The 21,346-nt window shown below is 40.8% G+C and overlaps 1 protein-coding gene across 6 annotated transcripts in view; it reads right to left on the bottom strand.

Annotated features, from left to right (window-relative positions):
• LOC117435734 (cAMP-regulated phosphoprotein 21-like) overlaps window positions 1–21,346 on the bottom strand; it is an 85,052-nt gene that overhangs the window by 2,302 nt on the left and 61,404 nt on the right. The window lies entirely within an intron of this gene.

The following is a 21,346-nucleotide window of genomic DNA, read 5'->3' as shown; positions in this document are numbered from 1 at the left end:
TAGGGGATGAGTACATCATAAAAACAAGCAGTTAAATTCATCTAAATGATATGGAAAATAAAAATTGTGTATTATGGCTTGTAATACTACTATGGTAGAGTTTTCTTTCATAGGTAAATTCATTGACGTTATTGACCTCACTAAAAACAATAACACGCAACAGAATAATGTTGGCGAGAGAGCAGACAGTATTAGATCAGCCACTGTTTAGATCAGGGACCATGGCACCTTCTTTTTATTCAGTGCAATTAGCAATGTGATGTCACAGCCATGGTGATATCTCACGACATCACCATGGTTCTCATTACATCTTTTTATGTCAGTTATTTTTAATTTAAAATGACCTCATAGCTATTGTATAGTGGCAAAATGGCACTCCAAGGTGTTTGTCATTGTGGGGTATTGCCAATTCTCGGCTTTGCCTCATGTCTCACAATGCACCCGGGGCGTGGTGATATCCTACAACAACATACAGCCTGATGTTGTAGCCTGGTTATAATGCCCCATTAGCTAAGTACATGGTTGGAACTTAGAGACTGGAATGGAATAGACTGAAAGAGCCCTAAGAGATTACCATTCACTACACACAGGCAATAGTGTATTGTTGGGCTGATCAAGGTAAACAATGAAAACCGATTTTCCTGAATGAAATGTTGTTCCAGGTGATGTCTCTTAAATAATCTGAAAGAAACATTGGAGAGAGAATTGGCCCGATATGGAAAGCTAGTGTCTCCCACTAGAAGCATTTCCCTGGGTTGTAAAAATGATACCATTAAACATGTCTTTTCGGAGACAGGCTGGTGCGGAAGAGATGGAAGGGGAGCTCTCTGACTCCTCATTTATCTCTGACATCCCTGACAGTCAATCCGTCGGCAGTGACAAGTGACACACACAACAGAAAACAATGCCAGGTAACTAAATGCAATAAAAATAAAACATCTGATATCTGGGCCCAGTGTGAAAGAGCAGTATGTGGTAAATGCACAAGACAAGTTGATAAGCGTTACATCTGTGTGGATTGTGCTGATATGGGGGCTACTTTAAAGTATGTGCATTCAGGAAAACATTCACGTTACACAATGGGAATTGAGTTATTTTCTTTTTATTACTTCGTTTTTATAATTTTGTATGTACATATACCAGTTTAGAGCTGTTTACATAGTATTTTATTGTAGTTTTTCATTTTTTGAGGTCATGCGTTTTATGTGCTAATTCTGAAAATAAAGCCTTTTATGTTAAATACAGTGTTTCTGCTATGCAAATGTTAGATATGATGTTCATGAATACATCTTTTGAGTCTTTCATTTTCTATCGAAGCTGTTTAAAATGTACCCGTCAAAATGACTGTTGCTGACGGTTCTAGGCAGTAGCATAAACCCGGCGGTTCTAGTGTTAATAGAAAATTACAACAAGACGCAACATTTAACACACTGTTTAAACAGTTTGGGAATATTTGGAAAAAGGAGAAAAAACATTTTAAGAATATGAGGCAGCGGTAAGATATTGGTAAATATCGGGTAACTGAACACAGCTGTGAGAGAGTTGGAGACCAAAATCCTCCAACTTGAAAGCAATGCGGACACTAATAACAGACAGCAGAACCTACAGATGCTAAGAGAACAAAAGAACGCAATTGGAAGTCTACTGAAGGAGAGGGTGAAAGGGTGCTTATGCGCTCTCATTTCATGGAGCTAAGGGACATGGACGCTCCCGCCAGTTTCTTTTTCGGCCTGGAAAAGAGGAGAGCAGACAGCCGGGAGATGCACTGCGTCCGGACGTCCTGCGGCAGAGAGCTGTACAGCCGGGAGGAGATCAGATGGGAGGCGGTGCGGTTCTACAGTCAGCTATACAAGGATGAGCCCTGTGAACAAGACACTGATCAACTGCTCCAGGATCTGGAGCATGACCTGGATACACAGCTCTCTAATGGCAAAGCTCCTGGGATAGACGTACTGCCCGCTGAATTGAATAAAACATTTTGGAAAATAATGGGAGAGGACGTGTTCCAGGTGCTTAGAGCCCCTCAGCTGCCGCAGGTCAGTAATCACATTGCTGTCCAAGAAAGGAGGTTTGTGTCTGCTCAAGAACTGGAGACCTGAATTGCTTTTATGTTCCGATTTTAACATAATTTCAAAGTGTTTAGCAAACAGACTTAAACATACTGCATACCTGGACGTTCCATTCTGATAACTTTAATACGTGATTTTTTTTATCTGTTGCAAATATTTATGATTCTAATTTAGGACTGGTTTCCTTGGTCCAAGAAAAAGCGTTTGACAGGGTCGATCATACATACCTTTTTAAAACCCTGGAAGCCTTCGGGTTTGGCCCTGTTTTTATTTCTTATATTCAGCTTTTATATTTAAATGTTTTTAGCATTTTAAAGATTAACAATGGGCTACGTCAGCCTTTCGCAGTGTACAGGGGTATTAGGCAGGGCTGCTCCTTGTCTGGCATGCTATACTCACTGGCCATAAAGCCTCTGCTGCAACTGCTAAGGGTTAAGCTGGCTGGTTGGGCAGTGCCATGAGGGGTCCTTGCTGGAGGAGCCCCTGTTCATTAATCCACTCTTCCCTGTGCAGTTTTTTCAGTCAATGGTGCTCTGTGCCATCTTTGTGAAGGCAGGAGTGACCAGGCTGGCCCATCTGATGGATCTCAAGCTCTCCCGCTGGTTAACTGCTGCCCAGCTGGTTGAGCGGCTGGGCTGGCATTTAGAGAGGCTGGCAGAGAAAATGATGGGTGGGCTAAGAAGCTCCCTCTCCCCAGGGCTCAGGGAGGCCTTGAGGGAAGAGTTGCACAGGGGCACAGGGCAGAGCCAGGACTCCATCTTCTGGGGATGTTAGTGTCTCCAGCAGTACGTGAGGAAGGAAATGGAGATGGAGGAAACCGGGGGACACTGCTTAATTTTAACACTTTTAAAGACACAACCCTCACACAGCAGAGAGTAAAAAGCTGTATCAGCTGTGTGTAAGAGCAGCTCAGTTCAACCAGTTGCGGGGGCTGGCAGACTCTAGGTGGAGGGCTCACCTGTTGATAGAGGAAGGGCAGAGGACAGTGCTTTACAAGCTGCCCCTCACCAAGCGAGCGGGAGACCTGCAGTGGAGGATCCTGCACTGTATCGTGTCTACAGGCAGGTTTCTTCACAGGGTTGACCCCAGTATCAGTGCATATTGCTGTTTTTGCTCTGCAGAGGAGACTATTTTCCACATGTTTAGTGAGTGTGAAAGACTGATGCCACTTTTCCATCTCATACAGGAGCTTCTGCAGGGTCTAGGCTTTGTTTTTAAGACATACTATAAAAGAAAGAAAAAAACTTGCTGTATGAACTTCAAAATCATTTTTTGTTATTTATTTATGTTGTTTATTTATTTACTAATGCTGCATAAGCTATATTTAAACGGAATATATAAAGTTGTATTTACTATCCAGCCTTGCCTCACTTATTTTCTTGACTGATTCATACATTAAATATGTACTGCAGACTCAGCCATAGTGGAAAATTAAATGCCCCTCTGGAAGGCTATTGTTACCTCCAGCTTCGGGCATTATAGCCCTGTCTGTAACAAGTCTTCCTTCGAGTCAGTTTTCTACTATAGCCATCCTCACCAGTCCATATTATCTATCTATCTATCTATCTATAGAAATGTATTTGTATTTATTTTTTCTAGCTAGATTATTCTATTTGCCTTTTTCAACTTGTCTGTCACTATCTTTTATCTTTTCTTTTGGAATTGGAATACTGTTTGAATGTACCTGAAGTTTATAGATAAGCTTCAAGTTCAAGTTTGTGGACATGGTTTTTTACTTTGATAGAAGCCGTGATTTGGACTATTGAGCCGGTACGGCCCGGTATTGCGTACCAGTAAAGCATTTGTTGTCGATACTGTTAACTGGCAAAACATTTTGTCTAGGTCATTTTATATTTTTATCAAAACGATTGTTTCGGCTATGTGGCAAAGTGCCCCGCCCCTGTGTGCATTTGTGTGTTCTGTGTATGTATGTTGCGTGCGTATGTTAATGTTGGTGTATAGATTGGTACACGGGATATAAACGGGTCTGTGTTTCACGTGTGTTTAAAGTGTATAATTATATTTAGGCACGAGGATGGCACATCACTTCACGTGCAGATAAAATGTGTATAATGTGTGGCACGGGGTTGCACGTAATGAATTCACGTGCTGGGATTCAAGTGAGTAATTAATTAGTAATTGAATCCCAGCACAACAGTATATATAGATGCACAGTTTCACTCAGTCGGGGTTGGTGTTCGGTGAGTGGAGAACGGGATTGGAGACGGAGGTAAAGATAATAATAATAATAGTAATAGTTAAATCTGCTCACCGTGTTTTGTCTGTCTAGTCCGTTTTTGTTTGTCCTTTTATTTTGGCTACAAGTGCCGTGTCCTGTGTTTTGTTGTTTCAAACCTTTTATTTTCTGTCTGTTTATTAAATGCTGAACGCGATCACGCGTTCAGCCTCACCAAAACCCCATCTCTCTGTTTATTGTGTTCCTGTTTCTGGTCTGACGCCACCCACTCCGGCCGTCTTTGTGACACGTGGTGTCCTGCGTGGGATCGACAGCGCCTCCAGGACTCAGGCCAGAGCAGGAACCGCAGTTTGGATTTAAAAAAAAGAGGAAAAAAAAAAAAAAAAATGGCAGAAGACGCCATCAAAGTGCGGGACTGGATGCTGGAGAATGCTGGGCTGGAGGCCCAGTCTCTGCCCATAGTCGTCCAGGCCCTGTGGATGATGGACTGTGAGAGATGGGAGGCCTATCAGGAGGAACACACCCCAAACACCTTGGAGGAAGGTGTGGAGTTTGTCCTCAGCTACCTGGAGGCAACCATAAATGGAACAGCAGCCCAGGTAGCAGGACCACCAGCAGAGGAGTACCTGCTGTCCCCATCTCCACCAGCAGAGGGTGAGTACCTGCTGTCCCCATCTCCACCAGCAGAGGGTGAGTACCTGCTGTCCCCATCTCCACCAGCAGAGGGTGAGTACCTGCTGTCCCCATCTCCACCAGCAGAGGGTGAATGCCTGCTGGTTTTGCCTCCACAGCCCAAATGGGAGGAGCCTGAGCATCCACAGCCCAAATGGGAGGAGCCCAAGCGGAAGGAGCCCGAACGTCCTACGCCTGAGTGGGAGGAGCCCGAACGTCCTACGCCTGAGTGGGAGGAGCCCGAACGTCCTACGCCTGAGTGGGAGGAGCCCGAACGTCCTACGCCTGAGTGGGAGGAGCCCGAACGTCCTACGCCTGAGTGGGGGGAGCCCGAACGTCCACAGCCCAACAGGGAGGAGTCGGGGCGTCCACAGCCCAACAGGGAGGAGTCGGGGCGTCCACAGCCCAACAGGGAGGAGTCGGGGCGTCCACAGCCCAACAGGGAGGAGTCGGGGCGTCCACAGCCCAAAGGGAGGCAAGTCGGGGCTTCCACAGCCCTGGGACCCAAGCCACCAGCAGAGGGAAAATGCCTGCTGGTTCAGCCCCAGGAGCCAGAAGGGGAGGAGTTACAGGCTCAACCCCCTGAAAATTTTTGGGGGGGAGAAGGGCAGGATGCTGGTGTCCCCCAGCAGCCTCTCGCTATGCTGCTGAAGGCAGCACGGCGTGCACATGCCCAGCCGCCACAGCAGAGGGAGCCAGCACCGCCAGGAGCAGAGGAGCTGGAGCTGCCTCTGCCTCCACCACCTCCAGGAGCAGAGGAGCAGGAGCTGCCTCTGCCTCCACCACCTCCAGGAGCAGAGGAGCAGGAGCTGCCTCTGCCTCCGCCACCACCACCGCAAGGAGCAGAGGAGCAGGAGCTGCCTCTGCCTCCACCACCTCCAGGAGCAGAGGAGCAGGAGCTGCCTCTGCCTCCGCCACCACCACCGCAAGGAGCAGAGGAGCAGGAGCTGCCTCTGCCTCCGCCACCACCACCGCAAGGAGCAGAGGAGCAGGAGCTGCCTCTGCCTCCACCACCTCCAGGAGCAGAGGAGCAGGAGCTGCCTCTGCCTCCGCCACCACCACCGCCAGGAGCAGAGGAGCTGGAGCTGCCTCTGCCTCCGCCACCGCCCGGAGCAGAGGAGCAGGAGCTGCCTCTGCTGCCCGTACCTCCGCAGGGAGTACGGTGGCCGGAGCCCCAGAAAGGGGAGCTGCCGGCCACGAAGGGGGACGAGGTCTGGAGACCACTTTCCCCAGCAGCAGTTTCGCTGCAGGAGTTCTTGTGGCCGGAGCCCCACAGGAGGGAGCTGCCGGCTACGAAGAAGGGGGAGGTCGGGGGACCACCTGCCCCCGCAGCTTTTTCGCTGCAGGACAGGACCAACAGGCTGTCAGCCGTGCCACTACCGGCAGGGGTGCTGACAGCATGGCCAGCCATGGGCCCACTGGAGCCTCCCTTCCCAGCCCGAGACTTTGTCCTGGACTGCTGGATTTTTAAGGGGGGAGGTGGCCGTTGAGGCCATGTGTGCTGCGCACAAGGGGGGGTATATGTGGCAAAGTGCCCCGCCCCTGTGTGCATTTGTGTGTTCTGTGTATGTATGTTGCGTGCGTATGTTAATGTTGGTGTATAGATTGGTACACGGGATATAAACGGGTCTGTGTTTCACGTGTGTTTAAAGTGTATAATTATATTTAGGCACGAGGATGGCACATCACTTCACGTGCAGATAAAATGTGTATAATGTGTGGCACGGGGTTGCACGTAATGAATTCACGTGCTGGGATTCAAGTGAGTAATTAATTAGTAATTGAATCCCAGCACAACAGTATATATAGATGCACAGTTTCACTCAGTCGGGGTTGGTGTTCGGTGAGTGGAGAACGGGATTGGAGACGGAGGTAAAGATAATAATAATAATAGTAATAGTTAAATCTGCTCACCGTGTTTTGTCTGTCTAGTCCGTTTTTGTTTGTCCTTTTATTTTGGCTACAAGTGCAGTGTCCTGTGTTTTGTTGTTTCAAACCTTTTATTTTCTGTCTGTTTATTAAATGCTGAACGCGATCACGCGTTCAGCCTCACCAAAACCCCATCTCTCTGTTTATTGTGTTCCTGTTTCTGGTCTGACGCCACCCACTCCGGCCGTCTTTGTGACAGCTACATAATTTTCTCTTTGTATTTTAAGTTCTTTCCCGCCTCCCGGCTTCGTCTTAGTTGTCCCATTACTATTGATGTTTAAGCTCAAAGTCACTCAGGTCCTGTTCACGTGACTTATGATGACAGAGGGCTGATTGCCATGGTAACCGTCACTCTTGCAGCGAGCAACGCTGAAAGCGAAAGGGGGTTCAACACTGAGTTTTCAAAATAATGCAGCTTTTGTAAATTGAAATCTTTGTGGCCTGAATTGAAGTGAATACCTACATAAAATAAAGGCATACATCAAACAGAAAAACAACCATGAAATTCTTCACAATCAAAACTATACAAGGTAACACCACTTGAAAGTAAACATTTCGTGCATAGTTTATTTCAGGGGGACAGGAGACTGAACAATAATACAGTACCGGTGTAGTGTTAGAAAGTGGTACTTATACCAAAACATGACCTGTGTAATGTCAGATATTGGTACATGTGCAATCAATTGCGATTTGATGGGTGTTTTCCTATTGTCAAAAAGAGATACACTTACCATTAATTATACATTATTTTTTTTTTGCAAACTTAAACTGGAAACAGACAATCAATTTCTCTAAAGAGAAAAAACAATTAATGAGAAGTCCACTGCAAAGTTGCACAAGTAAAAAAATGTACAAGACCCAATGTATTGCAAATGATAAATATTCACATACTATTTTCTTAATGGTGGAAAAATATGATAAATGACATTAAAAACCATGTAAAAGACTGGACATTTGAATACATTCAAATAAAAAAGATGTAAAAAACCGAAAACAGCATAACGTACCAGATTTGAATGGGCGCTTCATTGCATTTGCACTTATTAAGTTTGTAATACAATGATGCATTTTCGAGATTATGCTTCAATTCATTTGATTTCAGATAATGTATTGTTTATCTTTTCTCTTTTAAACAAAAACATTATATTTATGCATTTCCCCTTTGTGTAGGATCATAATGGAATAAAAAAAAAGTTCACAGAGACTTGTAGGTTGAAGCTGCACAGCGTATTTTTAATGTGTTCTCCCGCATCCAAAATAAATTATTTTCATTTCGGTAAATTAAGTGGTATTAAGTTATTCTGTCGTTGTTTTGTTTTTGCTATCAATCAGTCCTTCTGTCATATCAGTCTGATATATCCGCCTGTTTGATAGTAGGCAATTTTCGATTTGAGACTTTAGTGCCAAGTTTTACATTAAATTTGCCAGGTGAATTCATTGACATTGCTTGCAAACAGTGATGGTGTGTGCTGGGAATGAGTGGAGATTAGAAGCAAAGCACAGAATATTTAATCATGCAGCGACTTTGTGACATGAATTAAGACGCTCTAAAAGTATATTACAACTTTTATGATTATTCTTTTTTCATTCATTTTTGTTTTCAGTCAATTTTCAGTAAACTCAACTCATATATATATATACACACACACACACACATACTGTATATGTAAGGGTGCACATACTGTAGGAGCCTTTACACCATTAAACCTACTTGACAATCAACAACAGCTTTCCACAGTCCATAGAGAGTAGGCATATGCAGTATATAAGCTAGTTTTAGTGGCAGTTCCCATCAAATCACTTGAAATATTACTGCATGCTCAATGACCTCTATCTCAAATTGTATAATTTATGCTCCCTTCAATTCTCATGAAAAACAGGGCAAACATGAAACAATATATACAGTATACACCTGAAGGAAAAAAAGTGCAAGCACAATATAAATAAATGGTTCAGAATACAGAGGACTAGGGGGCCTATGTACAAAGAGTTGTGCATGCACGAAAATTTTTTGCGCATCTGTAAAATTGCAACATATGTACGAAAGGGAAATGCCCAGTGCATCTCGAAAAATGCGCATGTGCAAATTCGTAAGGGCAACTTTAAGCCTCCACAGCAAGATGCTCCACGGAATATGTAGATAGCTCCTGAGCATCTAATTGACCTCTGAGATGCTCCTGATTACATGTGTTGAAATGAAGCGCCTGTGCATAAAGTGAGCCTCTAATCGCTCCATTACTTGCACATGCTCCACTTAGGACTTAAATGATGTGACAGGGCTTTAAAAAGGTATGCTCCAGAATGTAGGTGACTTGTTGCAATATACAAAGCTGTTTTGTTAGTGGAATTTGATTTTGCGCCAAAAATGTTTGCATTTTTTTTTTCATACACGAAATCAGGCATAATGAAAGGCTTGCAAATATTTCAAATATTTTTTTAACGTCTCCGAGATGGCTCAGTAGTGGCATTTGTATGTGAAAGGGGTACTGGACATGGTGCCAGGATTTCAAGCAACAGCCACACAATTTCCCCTTCATCCAAATCCAAAGCCTACACTGTTCTGATACGCTGCGCATTCACTTCATTTAAATACTCCGGCCCACATATATGATGCACAGGTGCAGTTTTCAACACTCCACAGTTAATACATAGCCTGTGCAGCTCAAATTAAATGCGCACCCGCATCTACTTGCGCTTACCAGTACTTAGTACATAAGCCCCTAGGAGTAAAGTCGCAGTGGTATGGCTTTACTTCCACATTTTTCACGGCTTACATACATAACACTGTACAGATTAAATCGTTACAATCATCTCTTCTTCTTGTTATTTGCCTTGTTATTTCAAGTACATTTGAATAATTATAAATCAGTGGGCAACGGTACCATTTCTTTCTTCTATTCAGTTTTTGGATGATAATTTCATTATTCATGCCATCAAAACAAAGCCATTTAACAGAGCTGCATTGGAATTCCATTTAAACATGTCAAATTTGTAGCACTTCATAAACAGTGGCAATATTATTATTATTATTATTATTTATTTCTTAGCAGACGCCCTTATCCAGGGCGACTTACAATTGTTACAAGATATCACATTATTTTTACATACAATTACCCATTTATACAGCAGGGTTTTTACTGGAGCAATCTAGGTAAAGTTCCTTGCTCAAGGGTACAACAGCAGTGTCCTCCACCGGGGATTGAACCCATGACCCTCCGGTCAAGAGACCAGAGCCCTAACCACTACTCCACACTGCTGCCCTTGTGATTACCAGCAAAGTGATTACCTATAGAACCCAAGTATTTCAAACTGGAATATATACCGTATTTCATTGCATTTTTGAGTAAACGTATGAGACAGAAATCGATAGAAATGAATCAAGTCACTCTTAATGCTATTCTGGACCATGTGTGGTGTTTCATTAAAGTTCTTTGCAAAGCCTTAACTCACACGTCCATAAATCTGCTCTGCCTCTCCCCCACTTGACATCTTAGAATTGGATCCAAATTATAATTCAGAAACATAGTTAACCAGTCAATGCCATCAGTTACTGGAGATATACAGCTAAAAGTCCACAGACTGCTCATTGCTCACTGTCATACATGAGTGATACAGACTTTGAGCTTGCTGTGGTCTACAAACATTATTGCAACTATGGATTTCTCTTTGCCTGAGTGCAACAATTACAAATAAACAATTAAAAGTACACATAGTTTAAAATCATAACCAAAGCCTTAAAATAAATGTACTACTTTTCTTTCAAGATAATGAAGTTGATACATTAAGTAGAGGCTGCAGTGTTTGTTAAGCACACTGTGACAGCATCTAGCAGTGGAGAAAGCCAGCACTGTTTCCCCTAGCATATGTCAAGCTCCCAGGGCAAAAGTATAGAGCAAGTCATCTTTTCATGTGTACTGCAAAGGGGGCAATTTTTGGATAAAGAATCAACTAATTATTCCTCCTTGGAGCTCACACTGCATTTAGATGAAAGGCATCTCAATTAATCTTGCAGACAAAATATCTATGTGAAGCCCAATGTATGCTCTGCAGCAAAACCTAGACAATAACCACCAATTAACATTTGTGTGCTCCAATGAATTGTGCCTGAATCGCATATTATTAACCTTTATGCTTCTGGAAGACCATAAAATAACAGGTGACACCAGGAAATAATATCTGTACAATGCAAAAGATTTAATTGCTGCTCTCTTAATATGATTTATCATGTAATTAAAGCCGCAGAGCTAAACTTGAAAAGACATAACTTTTTACAAGACAGCACACAATCATTTATGTATTCCACTATAACACAGAAAGGGGGGCGATAGTTTCACCATAAGGCTTTACTTTAATATAGAACTATAGAACTTTGATGTCACATCTAATACCCCTCCCCATAAGCAAGGCATACCCTTGAAACACTTATACCCTTCTAAGGATATAAATCACACATAGCAGGTGTCAGTTTCATGAAAAAGTAGACTAATACAGTATGGCCTACATTCTCAGTTTGTATTGGGTTAAGAAGTAGAATATGAAAGCAGATAGGCTGGATCTCAGGATAGGTTTACTGGAACGTACTTCTTGAGCAGCAACCCTTTGTTTTTGTTTCAATAATTCAGACCCAGGGAGGACTTTGCAGGACCGAGGGTTGGTGGGGTGGCACCAGGAATGTAGGGTAGGAATTTAAACAGTGTCTTTGTTTGGCTCAGGTTAAAACAAGGATTTGATGTGGGAGGGTGGGATTATCACCTTTGCTGATGGTTTTTAAATCTTTTGTGGCTGTGCAATGTGGTAGAAATACCAAAGGTGAAGGCTATAAACCAGGACTTCTATTAACTGTGGCTTTTAAAACACTCTCTAAATCTGACAGTTTTGGTTAAAGGTAGCAAATAATTTTTCAGTATGTGCAAAACAGCAGTTACCGCTCTCTGACATCTCCCTAAGTTACATTCAGAAAGTTCAGCAAATCTGTAATTAAACACAGATGACATAAAAAAAATCCCACACTTAAATTTTATACCAATAAACTGCTTGAAACAGCAGAATTGACAGATTTAGATGCATGAAGCAAAAGCACATCAAACATTGCACCTTTGTGAGTCAAAATACCCAAACCTATCCAGAAAAGCTTATGTGCCTTGAAAACTTAAACGCGAACTGTAACACCTAGTAGATCAGTCATTCCCAAATGTCATTTTCCTTATGTGCAACATCCACATTAATGTACCAAAACTAAGAAACAAACAACTTCAGAGTGTTAAGAGACCCTGAAATACAGCACATAACACAATTGTTTGGTTCTAGTTTTTTCTGCTTTCAAGAAAATAGGTGTTAAAGACTGGGGGAAACTCTTTTAAAATACCCCCTGTGGCATTCTAGTTACCATAACAAAAGGTTCTCCAGCAATATTCAGCACATACATTTTTTACAGGTCATTTTGTAATGGCTGCTGAGGGAATGTTCACAACTCACTTGTACCCAAGACGGCCTGTACACAAGTTAGGTACTGTATACATGGACGTGATTATGTCACCACTACCAGCATTGACCTTAATCTCTGAGAAACCACAGGAAAACACCAGTAAACCCAGAATGAGGTTTCCACAGTTACTCCAATGTGAGCGTGTCTGTGAACGAATCACTGCTCTTACAGGGAAATCTCTGCTGATTTAATTTAAACATCCAAGAGCCTATTAAATTGGTCCAGCTCTCAGACAGGCTCATTATATTCTCCCTGGGTGAGGAGAAGGATAAATTGGTTGGGACTGGTTGTTTGTCTAATGGCTAATGGCAGACCACATGGAACCTTTGTACCTTTGTAAGCCACTGCACTCTTTCTGCTTTGTATACAAGGCTTTATTTTATTTACTTATTTGCTGTACTTGGGCACGAGGGATCCTTACAAGAGGAATTGTCTAGTTTCTAAAATATCTCATTAATTTTAGCTGCATGTTTTTTCACTTAAAAATGCCTTTATATTGATATTCAATGTATTTCAATTGAAAAGTAGTTTTATTGGAAACCATTACCTAATGGGATATAATCTCTTATAGCCCGAATTACCTGAGACCTTATATTAAGGCTGCGCCTTTAAGAGCCCCATATGCATCAGAAGTTGTCTCTACCCCCCAATGTGCTAAACATGAGTGATGCATAAGGGTCAGTTTCAGGCCTGCTGTGCTGGGGTGAATGCAGCAACCTTGAAGGGTAACAGTTACATTTCTATTTCAGGGAACAAGGGGTTATGATAATTCCCTATCTAGTATAAAATGTAACCATTATCTAATGGGATAGAATACCCAAGCCGTCACAAGTGAATGACTTGCAGCACCGGCAGATGTGCTAAAAAGGAAGATAACTGCCTTTAGCAATCTGGTTGAGGACCCATGAGGATCCATGGATATAGTCCACAGTACAGTGAGGGAGGAGCCGCATGCAGTGTATATGCTGCAAGGTTACACTGAGTAACCTCAGCATTTAACACCAGAAGTCCAAGAGGTGTGTGGCTAACTACCCCAAGACTTAAAGTGGAACAATAATAAAAAATGTGCCCAAGTGGTTGCTAGGCCTCTTATGGAGTGACCAGTAACCTTTTTTGGTGGGGGCAGGTTGGACAGATCTTATGCAATCCTGACTGTGTCTGCTACACGTTGACAGCCGCTGTTTAGACAAGGCTTGTCCGTGGAACTTAGATCGGAAGCAAATAAACAATTGCTCTGACTGCCGCCAACTCTGGGTGCGGTCAACATAATATGCCAGTGCCCTAACCAGAGAGAGCGTATGGAACTCTCTGTCAGACTGGAAGGGAGGTGGATGGAAGGACTCTATTTCCACTGACTGGTTGATATGGAAAGCAGAAATGCTTTTAGGGGGAAAAGCAGGATAAGTGCAGAGAGTAATCTTAGATCTAGCCTCTGCAAAAAACAAACAAGCTTATGGTGTTGAGAATGATTGCATTTCACCTACTGGCTTAGCAGAGGTAATTAGCAAGTAGGAAAGCTGCCTTTAATGACAGAAATTTTAGAAGAAGTGTGCTCCTGGGGAGACTGAGTCAATTTTAATATGGCAAGCTGAGACAGCTGCCAGGTAGACCTTAAGCATGGAGGGAGGTTTCCCTCAATCAAAAAGGTCCTGCAAACACTGCAGTACATCTTCCATGGGGCAAGTCGTGGAGTCCAGTTCATGCGAATGACACCACGTCAGGAATATACCCTTGGGAGTGTATAGACGCTGCTCTGGCATTCTGAAGTTTGTCAGCCATCTCCTCGTAGCTGGGCCCACACACAGATGAGCTGGTTGTTTCCACCATGAGAGAACCTCAATACAGTGACGAGACACTAAGTAAACAGTGGCATTCTAAGACAGGGTGCCAGACCCTGTGGTTGAACCAGGCTTGGAGAGGGGGCGTGCGTAAGTGCTTTAAGGGGAGGATCTGAGATGTAGCTGCCATCAGGCCCAGAAGTCTCTGGCAGGTCAGTACCCTCACCGCTGTGTTGGGCTGAAAAAGCTCAAAGCAGACAATTAGCCCCTAGATTCTGTTGTCCAAAGGCTCCAGCCAATTCAACCACACAGTGTAGCTAAAAAGACGTTAACACTGTCAGTCTGTATATTGAAAAGCTGACTAGAAAAAAAAAAAAACAGACGGCTAGCACAGTATACTGTCTGTGGACAGAGGTGGACTCTAGTATTTTTATGAATATTTAAAAATATAAAAGTAAACAGTCTGAAATTGTTTAGCTAATGAAGACTGGTAAAAGGTGGGGCTAGGTTCTATAAATGGCACAAGTGAGGAAACATAAAAACAGCAGTGAATATTTGAAAACTAATGATGTGATATTTGTTGGATCAAAAACTCAGACTGCGAGTCCCAAGGACTGATAATATCTGGGAAAATAATGCAAATGATGCGGTCAAACATAATTCCCTTCATTTTATATAAAGGAAACTATTATTAGCTTGTTATTGTTTGGTAGAATTATTAACAGAAACTAGGTTGTTAGGAAACTTTGGCAGTATTTGGTTTATATATGGTAAAAAAAACAAAATGTTTTATTAGTGGCCCTCAGAAGTGATGTCGGATTTATTTTCTGAACCTTACCAATTGTATCTGTCTACATTTTTATAATGATGCGTAGCGTTAAATGGAAATTTTTATCTACTGAAAAATGTGAGCTACGAAAATTTGTGGTGGGCTACCATAGTTTACCTTTTGGTAGCCCATCGGTCTACCACACATAGTAGTGATTTGTTCACCGCTGATGTTTTGTTATGGTTTGGCATTTAAATGGTTTAAAATGAAATAAAAAGGCTGACATTGATAAAAGAAAAATGATACACAGAAGCCAGTTTTCACTTTAGTGAAGTAGGCTACAGTTTTTATTTTTTCATTAAAAACTTATTTATTGAAATGAATGTTCAGCTTTCATATTGAAGCTTGTTGTGTATTATTCATTCAATCAAACCAAGTAGTGTAAGAATCTGCTTGTATCGTTCAAGACGTTTTTCAAATCAAGTAAGCTTATTTGTGTATAGACAAATAAGTAGACATAGAGTCACAGTCCTCTTGTCATCCACTATCATCTTTATGGCACGTAGCTGAAATCGTAAAGTAATTAAGACTGGGACCAAATCAAAACTTTGACAACACGCTAATCGCCCTTAACAAAACTGTATTTAATAGTGTTTTCTTTTTTTTGGAAGTATCTTATTTCTTCTACTCATAAAAAGAAAACGCTATTAAATACAGTTTTGTTAAGCGCGAATAGCGGGTTGTCAAAGTTTTGATTTGGTCCCAGCCTAAATGTCCCTGGCAGTGGACTGTCTCTGTTTAGCACACGCAAGAACTTGCAGAATTGATAAAACTCTGTTGAGAATTTTAAGAAAACGCATTTGAGAGCAAAACATTTTATGACATTTTTAACTATCATAGCTGAAGAGATGCACAAATTAACCACTGACTGTAATCCATTAATAATAACCGTGTGGCTTCCAATACGGAATGCTTTATCTACAGTTATTGCGCAGATATAGTTTCTTACCAAAAAGATCAAATAAAGTAGCCTTTATTTAAAAATAAATAAGCAAATAAATAAAATAAAAACAAAATAATGTGGAGCGCATTAAAAGTGTGCTTCCTCCTTTAATTGAAATATTTCCTTGGCAGAGTTTGAAAATTCCGTTTTCTCCTGCTTGGTAAAGAAATTCCACCCAATGCTTTGCTTGGATGCCATTGTTATGTATTCACAAGAGAGACATTTAGTGATCAGGAGCAGCATTTTATTGTTCCAACCAAACAGACGCACGTGTCTCTTTTGCAACTGTCGTCAAAACCCATCTGGCTCAATTTACAGTAGCTATTGCGACCGTCCATAACGTAGTAGAATTCCACAGCATGATGCACATTTAACATTAATAACTATTTCAACGAAGATGTGTTATTATTATTATTATTATGACTCACTGTGTGACCCTGAGCAAGTCACTTAACCTCCTTGTGCTCAGTCTTTCGGGTGAGACGTAGTTGTGACTCTGCAGCTGATGCACAGTTCACACACCCTAGTCTCTGTAAGTCGCCTTGGATAAAGGTGTCTGCTAAATAAACAAATAATAATAATAATAATAATAATAATAATAATTATGTTCCCAGTACTGAAAAAAGTTACACAAGTCTACAGATCTGAAGAGACTAAATATATGTGTACTATATAGTATTTAAATATGAGTCATGCGTTTAAAACATTAATATATGTGATTTTCTTTTTTTTTTAATCATTACCGAAAAAGATCCTGGTACCAAGGTATTTTCACGACGGGTACCCGGTTCCATATTATATATGAAAAGGCGCTAGCAAGAATTTTAATATCGACTCACGAAGAGCTGAGCAGCAAGGGAGAGAGCGTGAACTTAGCCACAACAAGGTACTGAATCCATGTTTGGCGCATATGGGGCTCTTAAAGGAGTAGCTTTGATAAAAGTACTCAGGTAATTCGGGCTATAAGAGATTCTATCCCATTAGGTAATGGTTACATTTCGTACTTGAAAGGGAACAATAAAACCCTTTGAATAAAACACAAATAGACTGTAAATGTTTAAATCACTCATCACAGAATTATGATTTTGAATTGTGGTTACTACATACAGCTGCTATCAGCATGATTTATATTATAATAGTATCTTTCAGATTATAAATCAGTTCAGATTACAGGGATTTCAATTAATGCAGTCTGTGTAATATTAATAAACAACGCTCAACGGCTTAACATTTATGCAGTAAAACAGTAAAAATCAGGCAGAAATAAGATTCTGTATGTGCTGTGACGGATTCCTGTTAAATTTGGGAGTAAATATAAGAATACATTTTAAACCATGCTGTGGGAGGCACTCTCCTATTTCAGTTATACAACTAGTAATGTAATTTAATGCCCTCGTCTCTGTAACTGACTCCTCTCTGCTCGGGCTGCCTCCCTCTCCTACATTCTAATTCTCCTTGACCTCTCCTCTGTCTTCGACACTGTCGATCATGCTGTTCTCTTCTCCTCTCTCTCTGACCTGGGGATCTCAGGCACTGCTATTGCCTGGTTTTCCTCCTATCTCTAACTGTTCTTTCCAGGTTTCCTGGTGTGGCTCTGTCTTCTCCTCGCCCCCCTCTCTACAGATGTACCTCAAGGATCTGTCCTGGGACCCCTCCTCGTCGCACTACACCCGCTCGCTAGGTTCTCTCATTTCCTCTTTTGGCTTCTCCTACCATCTTTACGCTGATGATGTCCAGACCTTCCTCTCCTTTGAATCCTACATCTCCCGCATCTCAGAACCTCTCGGCTATCTCAACTTGGATGCATTCTCACCACCTCAAACTCAACCTCTCTAAATCTGACCTCCTCTACTTTACTTCTGCTTCCTCTCCCTCCTCTGACCTCTCCATCTCAGTATCCCTTGACTATCACTCTCTCCATTTCCTTCTGCTAAAACCCTAGGTATTACTCTTATAACATATCTCTTCCATGACACACACTTGCCGCTTCTTTCTTAGCAACATCTACCTAATCTGTCCTTTTCTCACTACTTATTCCACCCAACTCCTGGTCCAGATTGGACTAGTGTAAATCTCTTCTTGCTGGTCTCCCTGCTTCGGCTATCCGCCCCCTTCAACTCATTCATAATTCTGCTGCTCATCTTGTATTCTCCCAACCTCGCTACTCTCATGCTACCCCTCTGCTTCGCACCCTTCACTGCTCGCATTCAAGGCCCTTATTCTTGCACACCACTCTCTTCATCACACTGCCCCCTCCTACCTCCAATCCCTTGTGTCTCTCTACACCCCATCTCTCCTTCTCCGCTCCTCCTCTACGGACCGACTAGTCATGCCTTCCCTCCACTCTCCATCCTGCCATGCCCGCTCCTCTTCCCTCAAGACCCTCCTGTTTAGACTGCACTTGTAGATCTCTTGATCTGCCCCTCCTACTATGCACTGGACTTGCTTGACCTACACAACACGTTACTGGATCCTCAGCCAATGCACTCTTGTTGAACTATTGCACTACTAATATGTCATTGTAGATATAACTTGTTGTAGTTCTAACTTCTTACATCCTATTCATATTGTATTTTAGTAGTATTATTTACACTTACTGTAAACTGTTTATTATTATTTATTTCTTAGCAGACGCCCTTATCCAGGGCGACTTACAATTGTTACAAAATATCACCGGACAAATTATCACATTATAAAATATCACATTACAGAATATCACATACATAATATATTACAGATAGGAGCAGTTATAAAGCACAATAAAATCAGTAGCATAGTAGCATTTAAATATTAATCTTGCATTGTAACCCTGTAAGTCGCCTTGGATAAAGGCACTTGCCAAATAAATAAATAAATAAATAAATAAATAAATAATACTGACATTAATTAACTATTATTTTTGTAAACAACTATATGTTTTTACTGTAACATGCATAAGTTTAAAATACAGTAATGTTCAATTAAAGGTAGATGAACGATGTGGCCTCAATAGTGCTGTGAGATATAGTACTGAAAGGTGCAATATCTACCTTTAATAGTTAACAAGCTCCAAAGGCAGAAGGCTGCAATAAACTAAAAATAGCAACCTCTGTATTTACTGCCCTGCATAGTAGTAATGACAGCACTGGCGCACCCTTCTCACCCATGATGGATTGATTACGCACTACCTCCATCTGCCATATGATTTAACAGTTCTAAATAAGCTGCTTGGGCCAAACCTCTGACCCCACAAGAGCAGGGCTGTCAATCATTAAAGTTAAGCGTTAACTTTCTGAGAAAGAGTACACTAACACATCCCACATCCCATCAACTGTATTGCTTGAAATACCAGTAATCATTTTTTAAAATAATACAGATTAAACAATTACTGCCTGTGTAATTATTATTATTATTATTATTATTATTATTATTATTATTATTATTATTATTATTACTATTATTATTATTATTATTATTATTATTATTATTATTATTATTATTATTATTATAAACCCTTATGAATAAGGGTTGTAACCTGTCTGTTTATTGAGTAACTGGAAAATAATTGATCATGAAATTATGATTACTTCTGCGGGAATTAATTGGACATAATTAAGCAACATTACCCAACACTGAGGGAATTATGATAACTTTGTTTCTGGCCATCACTACAATCCCTTGATGAAATTATAGCCGTATTATGTGCAACTGGGTGCAAGATAAGCTCTGATTATTTCACTTTACATCCAATTGCATGAAAAATCAGCACAGCTTTCTATTGAATAAGAATTCATGTATGACAAGTGTTAAAACAAAACAAAACCAAAAAAAATAACTCACTGGGATAGCAAAGAGAGATTGAGTTTATTCAATTATTTTCTCTCGGGTTCTTAAAATTAATTAGACTAAACACACTTTTTATTTATTAATTACATTTTTTTCATTTAGCACAAAATGTACAAATTCAGCGTATGTCTACTGGGTATTATTTCTATATAAAGATGTGCTAATTAGTCTGAATTAACTTGAGTTTAATCAGGTTAAACTTGACGCACATGATATTAAAACTGTACAACATCGACTTTGAAAAATAGGTTATTTAACCAATCATTTTTTTTTCTTTTTATAGGTATAGGTCTGTCACATCTCCAAAAATATAACCAAAAACTCATTTAGGAATAAACCCAGCAAACAACCACTATCTTTTCTTAAAACAGATGTTAACAATACCTGTTTTCATTGCTAGATAATGATAACTGGTACACTATACTGACCAGATGCCTCAGAATTTATAAAGCCTAGGACAGTCAAATCTATACAAACATAAAGATACTGCATTGTAGCAGAAAATAATACAATTGCTTTAAGCGACAGCTGTGATTTATTGTGGCAATTCAAAGGCACACACACAGTATTAGGTTTGCCTGTACAGCCAAAAGGCAAATCCATGCAAGGCATTGGATAGAGTCAAAGAAAGGTGATCATCACTGAATAAAGACATTGATTTATTCTTATAGATTGGGTTTCCAGGGGTTTTAAACACTATACCTACTTAAAATTACCCCAAACTAATAACAAAAAATGGAGAATTTCCATTTTAGTTGCAAGCAAGAAAATTGATTATTTTTATGATGAATGTTAGACAACAGCAATATAAATTGGGCAAAAAACAGATCAATATAAAACTATTTGTTCTTCTTTTATTCTCCCAGTTGATACCATACCTCTGAATATCTGCAAGTCTTTATCTAATAATAACATGTGTTAAGTTTTCACTCATTTGTCACTGTCGCCCTCCTCTCAACATGAAACTGTATTTAGCAAAGCTGTGACATCAGTGCATTGTAGTCAATGGGACAGGATAATAAATCAAAGACAGGTAACAAAATCACAGTAATGCAGCCATATCACAATCAGAAATAATGTAGGTGGCAGAGGACACTATTTTCTTTCAAAAGCAAACAAAAGAATACATTTACAAAATCAACAATGCCTTAGTAAATATCACATAAATCCTATAGTCCTCTATAATGTAATGTTATTGTGATTTTTCTTCAGTAGCTGGACAATTGATAACCATTCAGTGCAGGCCAAAGAGAGACACAGAGAGACTTTTCTCAACCACAAAGGACCTAATCAATCTTAGTAGCCTACTTCTTAGAACTGTCAGACGATTTTACTCGCACTCTCCCAAATTTTCAAGGGGAATCTTGACAAATCGGTAGGAGAAAATTTGCCGACATCACTGAATGTGTTGATATTTTACCCTGCAGCAATGTGATGATCTATTTGATGGATTGCAGTGCGCGGGTGAGGATTATGAAGGCTCTTTCCTAACTAAAGAGTTCTATTTTAGATTTTAGATTTTGTTAGAGTGACAATAGAATGTATCTGTACACCAGTGGCTGCACCACAGAAAAAGGTTTTGATAACTCATTCTGACGCAAATATCAGAGTCATAAATC

The sequence above is a fragment of the Acipenser ruthenus genome, chromosome 3 (genome assembly GCF_902713425.1).
Source record: "Acipenser ruthenus chromosome 3, fAciRut3.2 maternal haplotype, whole genome shotgun sequence".
NCBI classification, from domain to species: domain Eukaryota; kingdom Metazoa; phylum Chordata; class Actinopteri; order Acipenseriformes; family Acipenseridae; genus Acipenser; species Acipenser ruthenus.
This window is presented reverse-complemented; position numbering and strand designations above follow the sequence as displayed.